The following is a 26,055-nucleotide window of genomic DNA, read 5'->3' as shown; positions in this document are numbered from 1 at the left end:
ACTTCACTATCTCCCGGGGTTTGCTCAAATTAATGTCCGTTGAGTCGATGATGCTATCCAACCATCTCATCCTCTGTCGCCCCCTTCTTCTATTATTGTGCTCAATCTTTCCCATCATCAGGGTCTTTTCCAGTGAGTTTTGACTCTTCACATCAAGCGGCCAAAGTATTGGAGCTTCAGGTTTGGTATCAGTCCTTCCAGTGAATATTCAGTGTTGATTTCCTTTAGGATTGACTGGTTTGATCTCCTTGCAGTCCAAGGGACTCTCTGTGAGGATTAAGTTTGTTAATTCATGTAAAGTGCATAGGTAGGTGCCAGCATACATGAGCCCTGTCTAGAGAGAAGTGATACTATTATTGCAGTTATTTCAATTTCCTTAGACTTTGAAGGAACCAGAGGTGACAGCTTTTCATGTATCTTTCTGGACATTGTTTATGTGGACATAAGTACATCTCCTTTTTACATGGAAGGTAACAGGCTAACACACTCTTTTACAAAGAAGCTCATATGTGTTTCTGCCTTGTTCCTTTCATACAGATATTCCTTATATGACGAGTTCCTACTGATGGACATTTAGGTTATTCTCCTGTTCCGTAGTCACAAAGACTGAGGTAATACAACCTTTTACATGACTTAATGTGTATTTGTGAGTGTATCTATAGAATAAATCCCTTACAGTTGAATTGCTGGACCCAGGCTATACACATTTTATACTTTGAAAGGTATAGCTGAATTGTCTTGTAGTCCAGTAGTCCCTGTCTTTTTTAGCATCAGGGGCCAATTTCATGGAAGACAATTTTTCCATGAACCCACATCTGGTGGGTGGGGCTTCTTCCCACATCTGGAATGAGGGGATGGTAACATGCAACCTCGATCCCTCCCATGTGCAGTTCACAGTAGGGTCCATGCTCCTAGAGAATCGAATGAAGCCACTGATCTGACAGGAGGTGGAGCTCAGGTGGTAATGCAAAGGACGGGGAGTGGCTGCAAACACAGATGAAGCTTCACTTGTTCGCCCACCAGTCCATGGCCCAGGGGGTGGGGCCACTGCTCTAGTCCATTCTCCACAGGGTTCCTGACAGCATGGTTCCCATACCTGGTGGGTGGGGCTTCTCTCCCTCTCTTACCTGGAGCAGGTATCTCACTTTTTCTGCCCTTTTGTACATTATTCGTTTCTAACCCTTTCATGGTGTTAAGCTTCCACTATTAGGGTCTAGTATGAAAATTTCTTATCTCTCTTGCATCATTCCCTTGTGATTTAATCATGTGTTTTTTTAGTCTATTTTCTATGATTTCTAAAGCTCAGAGAGTACATCATCTTTTCTACAGATGGGTCCTTAGTCCTTTTCGGGGAGGGAGGAGCATCATTTGAGTTAGGGTTCCAAACTAACTATAAAAGTCATTTTTTAAAATACAGGTGCGCTCCCGTTACAGCCTTACTTCCATACTCCCTACTGTCCATTTCCTGCCACTGAGCAGCTCACACACTGATACATCAGATTCATTGTCTGGCATCTCCTTTATCAGAGAATGCTCCCCAGCACTGGAATTTTCCTGACCAACAGTTTCCTTCAGAGTCATGGTCACCAAGAGGACTTTCTGGGTCTTTAGGACCAGGCATCTGGAAGCCTGGACCTAGGGCCCCACTCAGCCAGCATCTGAGATCTCCTCCAGGTCCTTAAGAAGCCTCAGTTTCCCCATCTGAAAAAGTAGGGCAAGACCATCAGTCCCAGCCACGACCAAAACTCTGTGAATTTTGTATGCTCTTCCAGATGGCTTCTATCTGCCAGTAATGTTTGTAACTGTTCTTCCTCCAAAAATGTCCTTCTTCCCAGAAAGACATACAGAAACAATTAACAGAATATTTTAAATACACATTAGATTTGCTCATTTATTCCCCTCAAGGACTTTATCTTTTGAAGTAAATAGGAGGTAAATCAAAGGGCCAGAGAGGTAGCTTCTACCTGAAAACAATAATGATGATGAACTCCGACCCAAATTATAAGGCCACCTTTGAGGGTGGAGTGCTTCCAGGGAGTGATGAGATCAAGTTGGGGTCTACAATACAATTTTACTCTGGACCCTCCTTTTAAATGACTTGAAGTGGTGAAATTAGAATTGCTGAAAGGAAATTTAAATCCTTAAAAAAAAAAAAAAAAAAAGAAAGGAACCGTCATTGTTTAAACATTTCTTCTGTGGTTTAGCATAAGTTTCCAAGATTTTTATCTGTAGATTGAAAACTCCTTTCTCATGCTTAGAAATCTCCTCACCTCGTACCCTGTAGACCTATAAAGCATTTTCAACTAATTGGACAAAGAGAAAACAAAGACATAATAAAGAATATGAGTTTGTGTTGAGGGACTGGTGGAAGCAACTTTTTTCCTGGTACTCAGTGGAAAGAATCATCAGTGACACTAATACATCAGAGTAGTTTTGTTTAATACAAACTGTACAACCTCAAGAGGGAAATAACATTTGGAGATGGATTTCCCATGGAACAAAATATCATTGAATGTTATATTAACAAGTCTCTTTTCCTAATCTGAAAAGCTGTTACCAGCTTGACCTTTTACTTGCTTTGTGTTCCCGAAGTAATTTCTTTAATTTCTCACTGTCTACCATTTTCAGCCTCATTGATTAGTTCTGTGGATAAGATCCAGAACATTGGGTGTTTCTCCTGATAGCTGGATCAAGATCTCCCTTTTTCTCATTTCATGTTAAAGCTTTCCCTGAAAGTAGTTATTCATTTATTCAGTTACCTAGTAAATACTTAAGTATGTTAGCATCAGTTTCGAGGGAAGGAACTGTCCTTACCTTCCAAGGATTTATGATCTAAATTTTGCCTTGGGAAGACATATGAATCCAAAGTTACCAAGTCATGTAATTCAATCCCACAAATATTTATTGAAAGTCCACTGTGTGCTAGACACTGGGAATACAAAAATAAATAAGATGCAGTGGAAGTTCCAGTTCGCTGGAGAAACAAGCAGGCAGTTCTGCTTCATGAGCTCAGATCTGCAATATAGAGATGTGCGCATTGTGGAGACAAAATGGAGAAACATAGAGGGGGGGTGGGGATTCATCTGCCTGGAGAAACCGGAAAAATCTTCCTAGAAGGGGTCACCCTGTTCAAGATCAAGTCTGATCAGGAATTTGCCAGATAGACTTGGTGATGGATTGGTTACCAGGCAAAAGAAGTGGGGCAGGGAGGGAGCGTGGTCCACTGGGAGAAGGCGTGAGTAACTCCTCACGTGTGGAGCTTGGACGCAGGTGGGTGGCACAGTGTGGTGAGGCCCGGCAGGGTGGCTGGGGCAGCTTATGCCAGGCCAGGTCCTCCTTGCCAAAGGGATTGATTTTATCTCATAGTCTAGGTGATTGGAGCCACTGAAGAATTTAAGCAGAGGTGTTATATGATAAGATCATTAAAAGAGATGTCCCTGAGTGGACAGCCTGGACAGCCATTGCCTGTCGGAGTTCAAGTCGCAGCCCCACAGCCTGCCGGCTGTGTGCCCTGACCAAAGTGACCCAAGCTTCCTGTGCCTAGGTTTCCTCGTCTGTAAACGTGAAGACACAGGTGTGAAGGGGATACCGCAGTGAAGACGGGAAGTGCTTGGGGAGGGGCCCAGCGTGCAGTCGGTGCTCCTTAGATGCCGCCCGCTGTCATCATCTTGGTTTCAGTCGCCCTGTCATTTTAGCCTTTTATCACAAAGCAAGTGTCATTTGAGCTGGATCTCCCCCCAGAGAAGAAGAACCCATCTTTTCTATTCAGGCTTTTGATGAAATAGTCACCGCCAGGGCCAGGGGTGAGTCTAGCCCTCCTCCAGCATCCAATGTGTTCTGTGAACCGGCGCTGTCAGCAGGGAAATGTGGTTCTCAAGCGGGGTTCCGGGAGAAACATCACCTCCTGTTTGCCATGCTGAGTCTTCACCAAACCCAGAGTCATGAAGGGTGGATCCAGGAAAAACCCTATACAACTCACAGGCTCCTTCCTGTGGTCCCACTAGCAAGTGCTTAATCTCAAAACTGTAGCTGGAACTCAGGGGTCCTTGGTGCCTGGATCAGCTTTCCCTGTCACTCCATGCTAGCAGGATCACAGAGGCCCTAGCCTCACAAGGCAGATTCTTAACCACTGGACCACCAGGAAAGCCCCACCTGTCTCTTTTAAAGAAAGGAAAAAACAAGCATCCTTCACCTAGAATCTTCAGATCCAGAGTCCCCCTCAAATCCTCCCAGTAGCTCCTCTGCAGACTTCCCTGTAGCACTGTGCTCAGGGGCTTTTCTCTCTCTTTGTCCTCAGCCATTCCTCACCTCTGCTGCTCTGGGCCTTCCCCCTGAGAGTTGCCCCTGGAGAGTTCCTCCAGCCCCGTCACAAAGCCCCACCCTCCACCAGGGGACGCAGGTCTGGACATCTATCTGCTCTCATGCTCCCAGTGTGAGGCCGGAGGAGAAGGGGTGAATTCACAGCCTAGAACCTCCCCTGGTTTTCACATGTCTCAACAGTGACACTGGCTTTTTCCTTCTCCTCCAGAAAGACTTTTGACAATAGCACTCCCATATATTAGCAGCAGACCTGGCCCTGGTTTTATTGTCGATCTGGGTTCTGTTTGTACTGGGGCAAATTCCATTCTCCATTTAGTCTGGGACAAACCAGAGATGGAGTGCACCCTGAACATAACAAGAAGCCGCTCTCAGGAGGAAAGAGACCGAGTTCCAGGCCTCCGGCCAAATGAAATTCATTCTTTGCTACCACCACCTCCAGACTATGCCTCACTCATTAACTAGTTATTCTATTCAGCTTCAAAATGGTAAAAAAAAAAAAAAAGGCAGAGTTGGAAGCCAAGCCCTAACTTGAGGCAGCTTTGTGGTGACAGTCAAGCCCCCCCATGTTTGGCCAGGAATGATGCAATCAGGGCCGTGCCCAAGAGCACTGCATTTTTTGGTAAGATGTAGAAATGATTGAATAATAGATCAACATCATTATCACAAAGCATATAAATAGATGTTTTGCTTGCTGTCTGACTTTGCATTGAGAACTTGAACTACATTGCGTGGCTAATTCTGTCTGAGAGTGTGGACGGCCTTATTAGGAAAAGGTGGTGCTTTGTTGTGAAGGGCCGTTTCAAAGGAACACAGACATCTCCCTCCCTCCCTCCCTCCTGGGAGAACTGTGTTAAGTGAAAAGGACTTTCTGTAGTGAGTAGATTCTAACAATCCAACAAGAGAGTAGAGATTCCACATATTTTGTGGTTTCAGAACCAGGCCCTGGTTTGAAATAATTCATACGATCTATAGGACGTTTCCTTTTATCAGCCCAGGCTGATAATTCCAGCAGCCTTGGGTATTCTTTACGTTTTGTCGGCCTAATTTCAAAGCTGACCTCATCCTTTGAAGATGGTGCATTAAGCCTAGGGCAGTGTCTACAGCCACCTCTGAGAAAGATACTTTAACAAAGAAGACTTTTTTTCCAGGATAGTCAAACCCAGAAAACACACACACACAAACCTATTTCTAGCTCTCTAATATGCAAGGCTTAGAAAAACATCTATGTGAATGTCTTTCAGATTTTGAAACAATCACCCACCTAAAGAAAGATAACAAGTAGAATACAAATGATTTGTTCCCCTTAGACTATTTGAGAGTAAATTTCTAATCTGACGCCCTGTCCCCCATGAATAAAAACAAGGACATTTTTCTCCATAACCATTGTACGACCATGCAAACCAGGAAATTAACAGTAGTGCGTCACTGCTACCCAGTCCTCAGATCTATTAAAGTTTCACACTTATCCTAATTTTTTTTTTAATAGCAAAGGAGCCAGTTTGGAACCACATGTTACTTTCCGTCCTCATGTCTCTCTGGTCTCCTTCCATCTGGAACATTCCCTAGGCTTTCCTTGAGTCTCATGACTTGACATCTGTGAAGATGACAGGCCGGTTGTTTATAGAATGGCTCTCAGTCTGTTTTGCTTGATGTTCTCTCCTGAGGAAATTCGGGTTCTGCGTATTTGGCAAGAGCACCACCAAAGCGATGCTGCGTCTTTCTCAGGGCCTCCGGTCGGTGGCCCATGATTTCAGTTTGTCCTGTTACTGGGGATCTTCACTTTGATCCCTTGATGGGGTGATGTCTTTCAGGCCCTTTTTCTCTTCTTTGCAGTCAGGAAGTATTTTAAGGGGACTGACTTCAAAACTGAGGACATATTTTCATATTTAACAAAGAGTCAGTATTTTAACTCAGCTAACGTTTGGAGACAAAAGTCCCAGATCTGATAGAAAAAAGGCAAAACAACTCTCCCAAAGTAGGGTCCCACTGGAGAGGACCCTGGAAGAAGGACACGGGGGTAGTTGCCAAGAAACTCCTGAAAGTGGTCAACGGTAAAATCCCTGGAGGTGACTAGCATAGAGGTTTTTGCAGAGGGATGGAATTGGTGGAAAACTTCCATGTCATTTTGTCATTTTTAGTTTCCACTTGGACTCGTGGTGCAAGACAAGGCACTTGGTTTTGATAGTGTAGTGTGACTTTTTGCTTAGATTTATCTGGTTCTTAATTCACAATGGCCTTCCAGGAGTCGGGAATTAGACTTGAAGCACATTCAGAGGATGCCTGAATGCACAGGGCCACAGAACTGATGAGTTTTCTAGCCAAGAAAAACACTATTGAGTTCTTTGTGGGACATATTTTTACTAGGAAGCCGCTAGACATTGAATAAAATGGAGCAGCCTGGATGTGGTAGCTAATGGGACAATTTTAATGCCCTGTCCCATAGAGTATCCTAGATAAAAGTAATGCTAACATTATTTTCAATTCAAAAAATAAGGTGAATCGGTGTTGAGGGACTAGCGCTTCAGCCCTACAGCCAATTCCTGAAGGCACATTTCCTGACTCCCAGTGCTTGGGGGAGAGCATGCCCACAGAAGTCAGAGACCCGGAGACCCTCCCTTTCAACACCAGCATTAGATGATATCATTAAGGAATGATTATTCATTTTGTTAGGTGTGGTAACAGTACACACACATATACACACACAAAGTTTAGGGTCAAAATGATATCATACCTAGAACTTGCTTTAAAATACTTTTAACAATAGTAACAGAAGATGGAGACGGCAAAAGACACAATAAGATTAGGAAAAATATTGATAATTGTTGAGCCCGATGGGTACCAGGGAGTTCATTGCATGTTTCTGTTTACCTCTGTGTATTTTTGAAATTCAACTTTAAAATTATCTTAAAGATACTGACACTTGTGACTGTATCACTGCAGACTAAATAAATTAGAATCCTGGTTGAGGGAGGAGGATAAACCCCTAAGGGTCAGTGTTTTTCACCTGTTCCCTGCCCTCCGCACAACCCCACATGATTCTAACATTGCTGCCGTGGTTGAGAACCACTAGGTTATTAGGCAGCATCTTTAATTCTACGCTGGTGGCTCAGTGGAAAGAGTCTGCCTGCGATGCAGGAGATGTGGGAGATGCAGGTCTGATCTCTGGGTCAGAAAGATCCCCTGGAAGAAAAAATGACAACCCACTCCAGTATCCTGGGAAAATTCCATGCACAGAGGAGCCTGGCAGGCTACAGTCTATGGGGTTGCAAAGAGTCAGACAAAATTGAGTGACTCAGCACATTAATTCTACCAGAATGGTTAATCCCTGATGGCTAATGATGTTGAACGTCTTTCCATGTATTTATTTTCCATCCGTGTATACTCTATGGTAAAATATCTCTTTGTATTTTTTTGCCCATTTTCTAATTCCGTTTTTTGTTTTAAACTGCTAAATTTTGAGAGTTCTCTTTGTATGTTCTAGATATGAGGCCTTTGTTGGACATGTGGTGTGCAAATATTTTCTCCATAGAGCTTGTTTTTTCTTCTCTTATAGTGTCTCAAACAGCAAAAGAGTCTATTGTTGTTAAAGTCTGGTTCATCCACTTTCTTATCTTTTATGGATCATGCTTTGACTGTTAAGTCTCAGGACTCTTTGCCCCGCCCTAAATCCCAAAGATTTCTCCTATGTTTTTGAAAAAATTTTAAAATTCCCAAGTTTAATAAAATTCAGTTTTATGTTTTACGCTTAAGTTCATTATCTTTCTGGAGTCGATTTTTTTTTTTTTTTAATTTAAGCTCAAGACTTAGGTTGAGGTTCATCTTTTTTACTTCCGGATACCCCATGTTTCTAGCACGATTTGTCAAAAAGTTTATCATTCCCCCACTGACCGTCAGTTGTTGCATCTTTATAAAAAATCAACTGGAGAACTTCCCTGTCGGTCCAGTGGTTAAGACGCCACCCTTCCAGTAGAAGGATGCAGGAGGCTCAGATTTGATCCCTGGTTAGGGAACTAAGCGGAGAAGGCAATGGCACCCCACTCCAGTACTCTTGCCTGGAAAATCCCATGGACGGAGGAGCCTGGTAGGTTGTAGTCCATGGGGTCGCTACGAGTCAGACACAACTGAGCGACTTCACTTTCACTTTTCACTTTCATGCATTGGAGGAGGAAATGGCAACCCACTCCAGTGTTCTTGCCTAGAGAATCCCAGGGATGGGGGAGCCTGGTAGGGGGCCGTCTATGGGGTAGCACAGAGTCGGACACAACTGAGCAACTTGCACTAGAGAACTAAAACCCCACATGCTGCGTGGTCAAATAAGTAAATAGAAACAAACACACATGCACTTATACATACATTACACAAAATAAATATATAAGCAATATTAAGAAAAAACCAGTTGGGCATATTTCTGTGAGCCTATTTCTGGACTCTCTGCTCTATTCCACTGATCTATGTGTTTATCTCTATACTGACACCACTGTCTGGATTACTGACCCTACACAGTAAGTCTTGAAACCACATGTACCGATTCCTTTTACTTTATTCTTCTTTTTCAAAATTATTTTTAGCTATTCTATTCTCTTTGCCTTTCCATATAAATTTTAGAATAATCTTGTCTATATCTACAAAAAAATCTTTCTGGGATTTTGATAGGAAAAAAGCAAGGCTTTTTTGGCACTCTGCAACGTCCTTTGGTTCCAGGACCTGCTGAGGATGGAATCTTGGCCCCATGACCCAGTTCCCATTTCGCTGTTGGTTGTTGTTGTTGTTATTTAAAAATGTCCTTTTCTCTGTTCTAAAGCTTCCTGCCTCCCAGACACATGTCAACATCAGGAGTGACACCGCTGTGCAGCTGGGAAGCCCATGAAGTTGATGACTCAGGATGATGGAAATAAACACACTTTGTAGCTGCCGGTGCCCCCAGTCACAGGTGGCTCTCCCCCCGCCAACCCCACCCACTACCCCGCCTTCACCCTGTCCTATGTCTTCTTCCTTTTGTGCTTCTCCAGGATCCTTTCCTGTCCTCTCGTGCAGCCTGATGTATCCATCACTCTGGCTTCTGTCTGTATTAATGAAAATCAGCTGTCTGGGAGAAGCTTTCCAACAGTTGTCTTGTTCAAAAAGAACCAGAGGAGGCATACAAGGAACAGAATATACAGACAGATCTGGAGACCCTGACCCAGAGACAGGATCTGGGGTCACTGAAGCATCACCTGGGAGGTCTCCAGCTTGGCCGTCCTTCCTCTCCAAGGGGAGGTTGGTAGGAACGTTATCTCCCGTCCCTCTTCTGGATGCCTCTTCTCAGATCCAGAGAACACAGGGAGCCCCTCCCAGCTCCAACAGGCAGCGTGAGCCTCCACGAGACCCCGCAGGCAGATGGCTGCAGAGAGGCCATGCAGTGGGGGTTGTGTGTTCTGTCTCCAGCACAACATTTGGGTTGATTCTGGGAAAAGATCTAAACAAGTCTCCCAAAGAACAAAGACTTGCAGCTGCAGTGTCTTACCTACTGAGAGGCACACCAGCTGGATCTTGCCTCTGAGCCTGTGTGACTGCTTCCCACTTGCATTTCTCGGGCTTGGGAGCTCTGGTGGGGAGTGTGTTGGGCCGTGAGGAACCCATCTATGGTGCCCTTCCATTTGGCCACGTGACCTTGGGCCAATCACTTTTGTCTTTGTGGGTAAAATAAATGGGGTAGGGGTACCTATTCTACAATTGTTTATTAAATGATATGAAAAAATTATTTAAAATTTGGGAGGATGTGATCACGGCATCATGAAAATAATGTTATCTGGGAACTGATTTAGAATACTCTAATACAAAAGAAACAGGAAGGAAGTAAAGACAAATGAAACAGGGTTGGCAAAGTGTTGATAATTGTTGAAGGAGGGGTCAGGGTTTGGGGTGGCTGTTACAGTCTACTTTCTGCTTTTGTGTTTGAAATTTTCTATAATCAAAAATTGAGAGTCATAGCATTTCACATTCCAGTAGCACCAGCAGGATGGTGGCTAGAAATACCCTTTGGGAACGGAGTCTTGCTATGCAAGAGCTCCTCTCCACATTGCTTTCCTCTAACAGAATAAGCGGGTGAGGGCACCCCGCTCTCACTGGCTGCACTTGGCTGTGAGAGCTGCTACACGGCTAGGCAGTGAACCGAGAGAGAGACCCGCGCTCCCCACCCCCGCCACCAGCTCTCCAAGCGGAAGGAAGGTCCGCAGCCTCTTCAAGGGCAGGAGATGGACTCTCCTGAGAAGGCTGGTTCCAGTGGCCTCTCTCTGTCACGCGTGGTGGGTTGTCCACCACAGGTTCATGGCTGCCTGCCACTTCCTCTTGGATCTTGTGCCTCCTGGCCTTGGGGGAGACTTTCCAGTTTCCTCCTCTCCTGTGTTCTGCTTGCTCTGGTCCTCAGATTCAAGAGAGGTTGAGGAGATCGACAAGGAAGATACTCGGATGCAGAGAGTTGGGTCAGGTCAATGGCAGGGGTCAAGGCCAGGTCACCTGCATGGGGCAGAGGTCCCCAGACTGCCATCAGGCAATGAGCAGGTTGGTCTGTGTCACCGGTCCTGAGCTCTGGACCTGCTGGGTGCTGTTTCAACAAAGATGACAGAGATGAATCCTCTCTTCCAAGGAGCTCTGGTTCCTTGTCTGGTAATGGAGAAAGTTAGACAAACAGATGGTTACAGAACAAATTACATTCCAGGCATAGACATTTGGAGACAGAATAAACAGGGTTTTAGACAAGATGCTCTAATATGGCATCTGGGTGTTTGGATGGTGGGCAGGGGCGGGGGCAGCTGTGTAGTGACCAGGGCAGCTTAGTAGAAACGTTGATTCCTGAACTCATTGTTGAAAGATCAGCAAGTGGTGGGAAGAAGGAATTACATCAAACATGAGTCACAGCTCAGATGTGAGGGGCGCCTCAACAGCAAGACACAGTTCTTCCTCCCACCTTTCTGCAGCCCTCCTTGTTGAAGAGTTCTGCAACCAAACCCCAGATCCCCACTTCTGACAAGGGCCCTAACTCATCTGCTTCATACATGAGACTTATAAAAAAGAGGTTGTTAGCAAGTGACTGGTGGTTGCAGAACCACAAAAGGGCTCAGGTAGGTTTCCAGAAAGAAGAACCATTGAATTTTTTTTTCATGCTGGTCAGGACAGAACTAGGTGGCCCTTGGACCATACCATCCATCCAGGCTGAAGGCTATTTTTAGACATTGTAGGCTCTTTGTGTTACTCTCTTGCACTAACAGGAAACCCTGTTTGTGTTCTGGATCCAAGTTAGTGCCCGTCACTCCTATTTCCTGTGTTTATTTTGGATGATGGAGACTTGTTATAATTATCTTTCTTTTAGTGTAGAGTCTGTTAACTTATCCACATCAGTAATGTTTGTTCATTATTGATAAGCTTGGTAAAAGACAAATAGGACAGAATTATTAAAAATATCAGCAGTTAATACCAAAGGATAGTCATTCTCTAAAGAGCCACAAGCATTTTGAACTTGCTTGTGGTCAAGCTTGGGGACACAGCATGCTCACATGTAGATATCTCGACTTCCTGTTCCCGAGAGGTCTATCCTTGGATTTCCTTTCTTTCTATCTATGCCCAACCAGAGTGGTCTCATCTACTCTTCCACCTTCATCTCTGTCAGTGTCTCCCAGTGCTAGGACCTTAGCTTTCCCTTTGCTCCTGAGTTCCATACCTGTCTGTCCAACCCATATTGGACATCTCCACTCAGATGTTCCATGGACACCCTAAACTTGTATTTACCAGCTCAGACTTGCTCCATCTCTTATGCTGTCCAGTACCAGCTACTCGGCCCCAGTGGTAGAACCTTGGGAATCATGCTGGGCCACCCCCAGCTGCAGCTGACTCCCCTCTCCACCACCTTCCATTTCTTCTCTGTCCGCACACTTCAGAAAGGGGCAACTTCCCCCTAGGCCATTGGTATCTCTTACATCCACTTTCTGCCACTCTTCTCTCACCTCTTGATCCAGCATGGCCACTGCTTCCAAACAATTCCTTAAAAAAAAAATCTCTATCACCCCTCTGCTTTAAATAAACCCATTGGCTTTCCACCGCTTCAGGACACATCCAAATTCTTGACCCAGGTACAAGGGCTTTCACACTCAGGCCCCAGTCCCCCTTGACCTCTTGTCCATGAGGCGAACAGCTCTGCTCTTCCTGACCCTCTATTCCCTTTTTGATTCCTCTCCCCGAGTCCTCTTAGTCTTCCTCTCAGTTTTATCATTATAAGAAAAAATTACATTAGACAGTTCCCAGGACTCCTGCCTATTTCATTCTTTCATGTGTTCTTCAGTTCAACAGACATTTCCTGAGCATCTCCAGGCATAGTTCTAGGTAGCAGGGATACAGCAGATAGCAGGAATGAAAACCCCTGCCCCGTGGAGGGCAAAGACAAAGAACAAGCAGAAAGAGCAGCAAGCAATGGGCTGTGATGAGCTCTGTGTAGACAGATGAAGCAAAGGAGACGGAGAATGAAGGAGACGAGGACACGTGGTTGTTTCTCCCCCTTTCACAGTGCAGGGGCAGGTGGGACTTTCCTGTCTGTACTAGTTTCCTGGGTTAAGGGAGAAGAGGAACAAGAAGCAGCAGAAACAGCTAGTGGAGCATTGGCACGGGGCTCTGGTGAGGCTCTGTGTTTTGCCTCCTTCAGATTCGCCGGCATCTGTTACACCATCAGCCCCTTTGGGAGGCAGTTAGAAAACAGGGTTTGTGGTGGTCAGAAGCTGATTTATTATTTTTTTACCTTGTGTCCACGCCATGTGACACATAGGATCTCAGCTCTGAGACCAGGGATCAAACGCACACCCCCAGCAGTGGAAGCCTGGAACTCTCAGAGAAATCCTAGAAGCTGACTTTTTAATCGCGTCAATTTGTACTCCAAACAGGGGTAAAATGTCTTACATAACCATGGCTAATTGAGAACAATAATTTATTGAGCCTAGTGCTGTGTTGTATATATATGATCTTTTTAAATCTTCACAACAGACTTACAAGATAGGTCTTATTATTCCCAGTTGCTGTTGCTGCTGCTGCTGCTGCTAAATCGCTTCAGTTGTGTCCGACTCTGTGCGACCCCAGAGATGGCAGCCCACCAGGCTCCCCCGTCCCTGGGATTCTCCAGGCAAGAACACTGGAGTGGGTTGCCATTTCCTTCTCCAATGCAAGATGAGAAAAAAACCCTGCTCAGGTAAGAGTCCATGCTATCACTCCCAGCAATGAATGCGCAAGCATCAAGGAATCAACATGACTGTTAATATACAGACGGGCTACACGTGGAGAGTGTCTTTAAAGGAAGCATTTACACTTCTAAGCATTTGTTGACTTCATATTCTTAAAATGAAATTGAGATGTTTCTACACCACCTATGTCCAGCTTAAAACAGTTCATAGAAGTGTTTATAAGAATCCCGCTTTTTTTTCTGAATTCTTATTTATTTAATTGGTGACTTTTCCACTTTTTTGAAGTATTTGTTTGCTTAAAGATTTTAAAGTTTTTTTTTTTAATTTCTAATGTAAACATGGTTAAACAAAGTGTAAGACTCTGAAGAACTGTTAACACTTATGAAATAGGAGAGGCGCTCTAAGAAGAGCCCCAAAACAGCAGAGGACACTGAAGAATGAGAAGAAGCATCAGGAATAGGCAAGAAAAAATGGGGTAGGACTCATCACAGACAAGTTCCAGGCGTAAACATCCTAGGCAATGATTGAATTATGGTACAAGACAGTTATAGGTGGGGATGAAGCTTGTGTGCCATGCATTATCATGTGTAGTTATGAAATGATTTAATATCCTCTAAAAAACATCACCAGCCAGGAAAAGCCCTGGCGTGGGGAATATGGGTTCTAAATATGAGTCCGCAGCATGAAACCCTAAGAACAGAGATGAACAAGTTGCAAGCTTTACCTCGAGGTCATTGTGATGGGAAGGTTTTACCCAAGCCTGCTTTGGGAATACCCACAAGAGGGCTTTATGCACCAAGAAACAAAAGCTACAACAATCATAATATAGCCAATATTTTATTAATATTGTAATCCTCAATGGAGTCTAGCCTTTAAAAAGTGAATCACTATGTTGTACACCTGTAACTTATATAATATTGTATATCAACTATACATCAATAAAAGAAAAAAAATGAGTAATCATGCTCAAGTTCCCCAGCACTAGTTTCACGTCAAAGACATCATTATGGTCCTTGGGTTTATTCTCTTTTTTTCTTTTTCAATTTTTATGTTATATTGGAGTATAGTTGGTTTACAATGTTGTGTTAGTTTCAGGGGTACAGCAAATCATTCATATATATATATATATATATGTATTTTTCAGATTCTTTTTCCATATAGGTTATTATAGATTATTGTGTAGTGTTCTCTCTGCTATACAATAGGTCCTTGTTGTTTATCTATTTAATATTTAGTTGTATGTGTATATTAATCTCAAACCTCTAATTGATCCCTCCCCCCCACCGCACACACATCTTTCCCCTTTGGTAACCATAGGTTTGTTTTCAAAGTCTATGAGTCTGCTTCTGTTTTGTAAAGAAGTATCTTTGTATCATTTTTTGGGCATATAAGTGATATCATATGATATTTGTCTTTCTTGTCTAACTTACTTCACTTAATATGATCATCTGTAGGGCTATCAATGTTACTGCAAACGGCATTATTCCATTCTTTTTATGGCCGAGTAATGTTCCGTTGTATGCATGTACCACACCTTCTTTATGTATTCCTCTGTTAGTGGACACTTAGGTTGCTTCCATATCTTGGCTATTGTAAATAGTGCTGCTATGAAGATTAGGATGCATATATCTTTTCAAAGTATGGTTTTCTCCGGATGTATGCTCAGGAGTAGGATTGCAAGATCAGATGGTAACTCTATTTTTAGTTTTTTAGGGAACCTCCGTACTGCTCTCCATAGTGGCTGCACCAAATTCCATTCCTGCCGATAGCGTAAGAAGATTCCTTTTTTCCACATCCTCTCTAGCATTTGTTATCTGTGGACTTTCTGACGATGGCCACTCTGTTGTGAGGTGGCACCTCATCGTATTTTTGATTTGCATTTCTCTAATAATTGATGATGCTGAGTATCTTTGTGTGTGTGTGTTGGCCATCTGTATGTATGTTCTTTCAATGTTTCATCCGAGAAAAGGTGGCTTTATTGTGCTTGCAATAAAATGTGCGTATGTGCCCAGTCACTTCAGTCATGTCCAGCTCTTTGCAAGCCCATGAACTGCAGCCCATCAGGCTTCTCTGTCCATGGAATTTTCCAGGCAAGAATACTGGAGTGGGTTGCCATGCCCCCCTCCAGGGGATCTTCCTGAGGGATCGAACCCACATCTCCTACATTTCCTGTATTGCAAGCAGGTTCTTTAACCACTGAGCCACTGTGGAAGCCCTGCAATGAAATACATGAATGTAAATTAGGTGCATTAACACTTCATCAATACCTGCTTGTCCACCCTCCACTCATGTAGAGTGGCCAAAATTTTCTGTCTTCCTTTGACCAGGATGCCTTGAATGTTAGGGTGACATCTGTGGGACTGAAGTCAGGAGTCCTGTGCTACTGAGTCTATTTTCAGTGTGTCTGCCGTGTCCCATCCTAGTTAAATTTAGTCATCTTAATTGAATCGTCTCTCACCTCCACCATTCAGATAACTGGCAAGATCAGTTCACTTCTAAACGCTTTTAACTTTGTTTTTGGTAGGAATATTCCTGTTACAGAAAAAAAAACCCACAAATTTTCCAACCTCTAAGCTTTATCATTTTCACTACCTACACAGTCATTTTTTTTTAAGTTTAATTTTGCAAAGAAGAAAGCATTCTAGATGAAAGCATTCAAAGTGATTTAAATTAAAGCATTAACTTTACAGAGAACGGGATTTTGTGTTAGCACTATTAAACATTTTTTAAAATCTGAAAGCACCGTAATACCAGGAGGTGTTTGCTGAGTCATCTCAGCCTGAGGGTTGACAAGGCAGCACAAGTGACCCATAGCCCATCTTGTGTGTGCCCTGATTATACCTCCCTTGTAGTGCAAATGCTGCACCTCCACTTGTCAGCATCTGTATATCTGCCTGAGAGTTTATCCAACAGCTGGAGACCATTCTGTCCTCCCACAAAGCAGGCTGGGAATTCTGGAAACATAAGAACCCTGGGAGCATCTCTCACCAGAACACTGACAGAAGCTGGTGTATAAATATCCCAGCTCCCTTGCCCCTTGGAAACAATATAATATATATAAGCTTCCCAGGTGGCATAGTGGTAAAGAATCTGCCTGCAATGCAGGAGACACAAGAGACATGGGTTCAACTGCTGGGTTGGGAAGATTCCCTGAACTAGGAAATGACAACCCACTCCAGTATTCTTGCCTGGAAAATTCCATGGACAGAGGAGCCTGGGGGGTTATAGTCCATGGGAACGCAAAGAGTCGGACATGACTTAGCGACTGAGAATGCACAACTGTAGTTGGAAAGCACTTGAAGCACTTTAAAGAAAATTTACAGCAATTCTGATTTTTAAAAGTCTGGATTGTGTTAGTCAGGTGTCACCCAAAGGTTCAGATCCAGTCCAGTTTGTCAGTTGACTGTTGATAGATGTCAGGACGTTTGCTGATTCAACAGGGATTCATTTGGGAGCTTTGGTTCCTGATGTAAAGTGAGACACAGGATGATGAAATTTATGGTGAGAACCTCATTCTTGTCATGAGGTTGTAATGAATTAAATAGCATTTTAAAAATATAAAATGAAGGCTTCCCTGTTGGTCTAGTGGTTAAGAGTCCACCTTGCAATGCAAGAGACATGAGTTCAGTCCCTGGTCTAGGAGGATCCTATAGGCCACAGAGCAACTAAGGGCTCGTGCACCACAACTGCTGAGCCTGTGGGTCCTGGAGCCCACACTCCATGACAAGAGAAGCCACTACAATGAAAAGTCAGCATACCACAACTCCAGAGTGGCCCCCACTTGCCACAAGAGAAAGCTGGTGCGTAACCATGAAGACCCAGCACGGCAAAAAATAAGTAAATAAAAATATTTTAATTAAAAAAATATATAAAATGATTTACATATACATCATCTTCATGAAATATGTGACACAATTGTTTTCTGATGCAGAGTAAATGTTTGAAATTTTATTATAAAGTATCAGCAACATAAGAAAGTATCAGAAATGTAGGGAAAGGAACACATTTGATCATGATCATCCCTCTTTTGATCTTTTAGACACTATTTTACTTTTTTATTTTTACACCATTCTGATTGCAGGTGCTAACACCTTAACCCCCTTCATCTATCTGGTTATTCTGTTCATCAAGGCCCTCCTGCCCAGGCATCTTCATTATCCAATCATGTCCTTCCTGTTTGGAATTAAAGTGCATTTCATTTCATGAAATTATGTTAATAGCAGATGCTAGACTTTTATTAATATTTGTTCCTTTAATGAAAACTAAAAGTTGCCATTCTTTTACATGTTGTTGTTATTGTTCAGTCACTAAGTCGTGACCGACTCTTTGAGACCCCATGGACTGCAGCACACCTCATTTCCCTGTCCTTCACTATCTCCCAGAGTGTGCTCAGATTCGTGTCCTTTAACATGGTGATGCTATCCAACCATTTCATCCTCTGCCTCCGCCTTCTCTTTCTGCCCTCAATCTTTCCCAGCATCAGTCTTTTCCAATGAGTTGGCTCTTCATATCAGGTGGCCAAAGTACTGGAACTTCAGCATCAGTCCTCCCAATGAATATTCAGAGTTGATTTCCTTTAGGATTGACTGGTTTGATCTCCTTGCTGTCCAAGGGACTCTGAAGAGTCTTCTCCAGCACCACAATTCAAAACCATCAATTCTTAGGTACTCAGGCTTCCTTATGCTCCGACTCTCACACCTGTACATGACTATTGGAAAAAACATACCTTTGACTCTATGGGCCTTTGTTGGAAAAGTGATATATCTCTTCTTTTTAACATGTTGTCTGGGTTTGTCACTGCTTTCCTTCCAAGGAACAAGCACCTTTTCGTTTCCTGGCTGCAGTCACTGACCACAGTGATTTTGGAGCCCAGGAAAATAAAGTCTGTCACTGCTTCCACCTTCCCCCTTCTATTTGCCATTCTGTTCCATACTCTGCTCTTCTACTTGTAAATGTCCAGTTTTCCCAGTGCCACTTATTAAGGAGATTGTCATTTCTCCACTGTATATTCTTGCCTCCTTTGTTGTAGATTAATTGACCATAGATGTGTGGGTTTATTTCTGGGCTTTCTCTACTGTTCCATTAATCTATGAGTCTATTTTTGTGCCAGCTCCATACTCTAGCTTTGTAGTATTGTCTGAAGTCACGGAGCCCAATTCCTCCAGCTCTGTTTTGTTTTGTTTTGTTTTTCTCAAGATTGCTGTGGCCCATCCTCTCATGTCTTTCTTTCTTTTTAACAAATATTTTATTGGGTGTTAACATCTAGGCATCATAGTTCTGGCTTTCTTCTTCAATTGGTGTCTCGGATATTCACTGCTGTCAACCTGTTTGGCTGTCCATACCCGGCTAAGTTTCATTAGTTTTGTGATAAGCAAGCTTCCAACAGCTGGTTAAAAATTTATCTTCTGGTGAGAGACAAGGTGTGCATGCCTGCCACTCAGAATGATGTGTTGCCACTCATCAAGGAAGATGTCTACCTTCAAGGTTCAATGATTTGAACGATTCGGCTAAAAGGCCTTCCTACCCTAAAGCTTGCTCTACTGCCTGTGCCCCCCAGAGAAGAGCTATTAGAGAGTTCTTCCCTTGGGTTAAATTATTCTGGCTTGTGGAGTCCAAGCATAAGATACAAGAGCAACATAGTGTTCAATTATATCTTAAAAATTTGAATACCTTGTACTCTGAGCAGTCCCATGCTGTGAATAAATAGCACCTGCTGTCTAACTCTTACACAGTCCTATTTTCTGCGTGGTGATGTAGAAAGCTAGCCTTGTTGTCCAATCCACTGAGGGTGGATGGAGAGTGCGTTCTATAAAGGGAAATAGGCCTCCCTCATAGGATGGTGGCCTTCAGAGCCCTGGGGCCTGGAGAGGCTGCTGACTCCTCAGAGGTGTCCTCTTGGTCTGGCCTTCAGGGCTGGGCCACCCACAGTGAGATAGCTCTCTACTGAAGAACAGAAGCTGTGGTACTTACATGCAATGAAATACTACTCAGCCATAAAAAAAACAACAACACACATTTCAATCAGTTCTAATGAGGTAGATGAACCTAGAGCCTATTGCACAGAGTCAAGTAAGTCAGAAAGAGAAAAACAAATGTCATATATTAACACACGTATATGGAATCTAGAAGGATGGTACTGATGAATCTGTTTGCAGAGCAGCAGTGGAGATGTAGACAAAGAGAACAAATTTATGGACAAGGGTGGGCGAGAAGAGGAAAAGGGTGTGGGATGTATAGAGAGAGCAACATGGAAACATATACGCTGCTGCTACTGCTAAGTCGCTGCAGTCGTGTCCAACTCTGTGCGACCCCATAGACAGCAGCCCACCAGGCTCCTCTGTCCCTGGGATCCTCCAGGCAAGAATACTGGAGTGTGTTGCCACTTCCTTCATATACATTATCATATGTAAAATAGATAGCCAATGGGAATTTGCTATGTGACTCTGGGAACTCAAACCAGGGCTCTGTAACAACCTAGACAGGTGGGAGGTGGGGGGAAGATTCAAGAGGGAGGGGACAAATATACACCTATAGCTAATTCATGTTGATGTATGGCAGAAATCAAACCAATATTATAAACCAATCATCAATCAATTAAAAATAACTAAATATACATGTTAAAAAAAAAAGAACAGACGTGGCACCAAGGTCCTCCTCTCTTCCCAAAGGAAGATGCTTGCCCAGGCTTTGGCTGAGTCATACTACAAAAGCTGCCAAAAATAGCTGCCAGCCCCTAAATCCACAAATTCTCCTTTCCCCCTCTACTTCTCATTTTGTAAGTTTTCAAACCTAGAGAAAAGTTGGGAAAAAATAGTACAACGAACATGCATGCTCCCTCCACCTAGATTCGACTTGGAGGAGCTCTCCTGGGACCACTCTCATCTAGATTTAGTGGGTGTGTATTAGTCGCTCAGTCATGTCCAGCTTTTTGCAACCCCATGGACTGTAGCCCGCCAGGCTCCTCTGTCCATGGAATTCTCCAGGCAAGAATACTGGAGTGGGTTGCCATTCCCTTCTCCAGGGGATCATCCCAACCAAGGGATCAAACCCGGGTTTTTGCATTGCAAGCAGATTCTTTACCAGCTGAGCTACCTGGGAATTTAACAGTTCCCTTATTTGCCACATTTACTCTCTCACTCTTTTATTTTATTTTTAGTATGTTTAGACTTATTGCTTTATTCTCAAATTTGGTTATCAGCTTTAAATTATTGCTATCATTAGCCTTCTCCCTAAAAGCATGTGCTTTATATGTACCTCGATGTCTCTGTCCTTTTTTTTTTTTTTTTGGCCATGACATGCAACATGCAGAATCTTAGTTCCCTGACAAGGGACTGAACCTGTGCCCCCTGCGGTGGAAGCATAGAGTCTCAACCACTGGACCACCAGGGAAGTCCCTCTCTCACTGTGTTTCCTACCTGGGAAATTATCTATGTGCATCTTAATGCTTTACTCCTAATTATTCATAATTTTCAGACATCCCCTGAGAATAAGCACATTCTCCTGGTAACCACAAGGCCACATTCATGCCCAGAAAAATTATCAGTAATTCTATAGTGCCACCTGAGAACCAGCCCAATACTTCAGTATCTCCAATTGTCTCTAAATGTCTTTTATGATTGTTCTCCTTTACTTTTCTGAACAAGGATCTAATTAAGGTTGTACCTTGCTTTGGGGTTCTGTGTCTCTTTTCTTCTAAGCCAGTCTCTCATTTTTCCCCTGTAATGTTGATTTTGAAGATTCCAGGCCAGTTTTCCTGCAGCATGTTTCACCTTCAGAAAAGAACCAGTGTGTTCAACTCAGAGTAGTTTAACTTCATTGTCCCCTCTGTTTCCTGTGAATTGTAAATTAGGTCTAAGGCATCGGCACTCCTTAACCTTCAATGGTATTGAACCTGTTCTCTCTGTAAAAATAGCCTCCCTCAGTCACGTTCCCAGATTTGCGTAACTCTTTTGAATTTATGATTTGTTATTTAACCAGCACACGCTTGGTAGTTATCTCTTTGTCAATCATTGCCTCTGGGAGCGGGTTAACTCTGCACCAGATGGAAGGTATTCCAGCAGAAATAACCAGTCTTGTGGCTGAGGGACACACAGATTGCTGTTTAGCATCCTTGATCTTTGGCTGCCCCTCCTCTCGCCCCCTCCTCTTGGCATGAATGCAATTAACATCTGGGGTATGCAAGCAAAGAGAAAGGTTAAATCTTAGAGAAAGTTCTTTCCAACTGTTAATCTCTTTCAACCTGGTCCTGACTGTGAGCAGGGCGTTTTCCCCCTACTCAGTTCCCACATCTGGACACTGTCTCCTCCCAGCCCCTGCAGGAGCATAGCTGTCTTGAGTCCACAACCGCACTTGCTGGGAGATGTAGGGGAAACGGCAGCTGTGTGCAAAATGCAGAACTCTGCGACACTGCCCAGCTGAGCCCGACAGCCCTCCCTCATGATCCTGCTGCTGACAGTTTGAGTCTTCACATGAAGAGTAGGCAAGGCAATAAACCAGAGGAAGTAGGTCCAGAAAAGGAGAGAGAAGAGAAATGATTTCTGATAAATCCTGGACTTACTAGTTCACTGCTACTCAAATCTGAAAACGGAATATAGGCTTTTCATTTCAGGAGAGTCTGGGTCTCACAGGCTAGTTGCAATAACAACAGCCAGCAATTATGGAAGTGGTGCTTTAGGCCAAGTACTCTTCTCATTTAAAGCCCATGATGGGCTTCTGTAAATAAATCTGAGGCACAGAGAAGTTAAGTAGCTTCCTCTAGGCCACACAGTAATTAATGGGAGGAGTTGAGATCCAAACCCCAGCACAGGGGATTCATGACCTCAGTGTCAACCACTGTGTGCCCAGCGACTTTTCCATGTGGCCCAAGAAAAGCATCTGGAAGGAAGAGGCGGCCCCTTGGCTGCTCTGGGTCCAGAATCCACCCAGGACCGAGAACGCACCTATTCTCTGCCTGACCTGATGGGCCACGTTCAAACTGTCCAGCTACAGCTGGAAGCATGTGGGCAAACAAGTTGGTTGTGCAGCAATCCCTGTCACAAAGGCAGAAGGCGTGGCCTCCAAAGATGACCAGGGGAGGTGGGGAGCAGCTGGGGATCTGTGTGCAGATGGACAGACGCCCTTCCTGGATCTGCTCTGCCCATACCTGCGGTGACACCCAATAGGGTCACTACAGGGCAGGTGCGGTGAGATCAAGAAGACCAGCCGAGGTAATCCATGCCTAACATGTGAAACTCTATAAACAGCTGCCCCACCGCCAGCTCCCCAAAAGTGGAAACAAAGGGCTGCTTTAGGAGTGAGTTCATCCAACAAGCCTGGTCTGCTCAGGTGCCCAGACAGGTCAGCGCCAGACTGCAGAGAGGTCCAGCCATCAACAACAGTGTGATCAGCGGCCTTGCAGGTAGGCCGGAAAACTACAGAGTTGGAATCATGTCTGGAGGTCGGCATCAGTGTTTCTTCATCAACACACTCATTTATAAATAAACCATCTCCAACTATACTTTTATTGGATTTTCTCAAAAGCTACCTGCTTCTTGAAAATATCTGGAAAGCAGACATTATTAGGCCAAGGGACACAAAACATTGCTGGTCTGAAGTCGCTCTTTCTGCAGTTGTAAATACCCTCACATCTTTTGCCATCTTTTTGCTAAATGATTGAAATGGAGACACTTACGGGAGAACTGCAAATTGAAACCAAAAAAGACAACTTTTTTTTTTTTTGCTGTTGTTCCATATGTGTTGACAAAGATTCAAAAGTTTTATAAAACCTAGGATAGGTGAGGGTTAGGGAAGTTCCCTTCATTGATTGATGGTCAAATATAAGGATCTCTATGGAGGCCATGGTAATATTTGTAAAAATATTTTATGTACAAACCCTTGAATTGGCAAGTCTGCTTTTAGGAATTTACCCTACAGACATATTGGGGCAGGTGTACAAAAATATATGAATAAAGAATATTCACTGCAATATTGTAATCTTTTTAAAAATCTGAAAATATTAATAACAAATATCCATGAATAGGCGACTGGTATATAAAGTACATCTACAGAAAGAATGTTATTGTTGTTTAGTCACTGTTGTGTCTGACTCTTTTGCAACCCCATGGACTGTAGCCTGCCAAGTTCCTCTCTCCATGGGTTTTCCCAAACAAGAATACTGGCGTGGGTTACTGTTCCCTTCTCCAGGGGATCTTCCCAACCCAGGGATCAAATCTGTAGCTCCTGCATTGGCAGGCGGGTTCTTTACCACCGAGTCGCTAGGGAAGCACATAGAAAGAATACTATGTAGCTATTAAAAATAATAAAGTAAATCTGTATATGTTGAAAGAAGCATGTCAATATATATATTAATTATATAATCAGTAATCTTTCAAAAAGCATGTCATAATATTGTATACAAATATTAAAATGTATTTTTTCAATGTGTATGAATGGAAAACTCTGGAAGGCTATATAAGAAATTGTTCATAATGTTTATCTTTAGACATAAGAGGAAAACTTTCATTTTCATCTTTTAAATCCTTCTCATCTGTTTGAAGTTTTTTAATGAGGACGTGCTGCATTTATCTTTTTGTTCTTTTTAATTTATATGTAATTGTTACAGCTTTTTAAAGCAGGTGACTGGAGCACCATTTATCGTTTTTACAAACTGGCTTCTGTTTTTTAGAACTAGTGACGCTGAAAATTCCTGAATCATCTGGAATTTTCGTGCTTCTCTTTTCTACAGAACATGTAAGTCACAAATGCCTCCCAAGGCTGAAAAAAAAGGAAAGAAACATAAACCATGTTATCCAAAAGGACCCGCTTTCCTATCATCCCTTTCTTATAATTTTCATGGAATTTCTGCGTGTTGAGTGAATCTGAGTCAGTGGCGGTGGAGGTCTGGGCTGGGAGCTCTCCCTGTTCCCTTCCTCTGACTGAGACTCAGAGAAGAGGCCTCCCTCATTCCCAAAGGGTCAGCCGTGCTTCCGGGGGACCTGCACGCTGCCAGCCTGCAGAAGAACAGGTTCACAGCGGACTCGGTTTGATGTAGCAGAGGCTGGGCGTTCTCTCGGTTTCCCTTTGTGAGTCAGCATTCGCCCTCTGGCATGGCCTGGATCCACAGGACTCCGTACGGGATGTGACAGTGAGATTCTGACACACTGGAGAAGTCTGTGCTATGGTTTCTTCAAAATCAACTTTGTCAGGAGAAAACATCTTTATAGTAAACTTTGCATTTCAAAAATTGTTCTCCACAAACTACTATACATAAAATAGATAAACAAGGTCCTACTGTGTAGCGCAGGGAACTATATTCAATATCCTGTAATAAACCATAATGGAAAATAATGTGGAAAAGAATATGTACATATATGGGTATATATAACTGAATCACAAAAAATTGTTCCCTGGTTAACTAGTGTCTACATCAGTGTGATAACTATCATTTTGCCATATATACAGATATTAAACCATTATGTTGTAACCTGAAACTAGTATGTTAGATGTCAGTTATATCTTTTTGTCAGCATTGAATTTTATTCAAAGTATTTATGACCAATTCTTTTCTTTTCTTTTTTAAACTTTCTATTTTGTATTGGAGTATAGCCTCATGTGAAGAGTTGACTCATTGGAAAAGACTCTGATGCTGGGAGGGATTGGGGGCAGGAGGAGAAGGGGACGACAGAGGATGAGATGGCTGGATGGCATCACTGACTCGATGGACGTGAGTTTGAGTGAACTCCGGGAGCTGGTGATGGACAGGGAGGCCTGGCGTGCTGCGATTCATGGGGTCGCATAGAGTCGGACACGACTGAGCGATTGAACTGAACTGAACTGATAGCCAATTAACAATGTTGTGGTAGTTTCAGGTGGATAGCAAATGGACTCAGCCATACATATACGTGTATCCATTCTCCCCCAAACTCCTCTCCCATCCTGGCTGCCACGTAACATTGAGTGGAATTCCATGTGCTATACAGTAGGTCCTTATTGATTATTCATTTTAAATAGAGCAGTGTGTACATATCCATCCCAAACTCCCTAACTATCCCTGACCCACATCCTTCTTCCAGCAACCATAAATTCATTCTCTAAGTCTGTGAGTCTCTGTTTTGTAAGTAACTTCATTTGTATCATTTCTTTTTGGATTCCACATTAAAGGAAAAAAGAAAATGAAACCAAAATGTCCTCTGGTTACCACTGAAAGTATTATATTTCTGAGATGGTGAAAAAAGAATGTTGTCTTTTCAGAGGATTTAAAATAATAGTAATAAGTGGTAAGTGTTCTATAGTACTTGCATAAATAATATTTCCCAGGTGATTTTCCAATTCAAGAGCAGAGACATTTGGTAAAGTGAGATGGTGTCGCCAGTGTTTCCCAGCCAGGAAGAAGCTTGCGTGCCTTTGGAAAAGCTCCTCTTCTGGTTCCAACAACTTTCCTATTCACTTTCCACTCTGCCCACCTCCACTCCCACCCCACTCCCACCCCCAACTGTGGAGTGAATGCTGGGGAATCAGAATTGATGTGGGCTTAGGGAAGGTGGGTCTCCCATCTTGG

This window comes from Capricornis sumatraensis, chromosome 15 (assembly GCF_032405125.1).
Source record: "Capricornis sumatraensis isolate serow.1 chromosome 15, serow.2, whole genome shotgun sequence".
Classification (NCBI taxonomy): Eukaryota; Metazoa; Chordata; class Mammalia; order Artiodactyla; family Bovidae; genus Capricornis; species Capricornis sumatraensis.
This window is presented reverse-complemented; position numbering follows the sequence as displayed.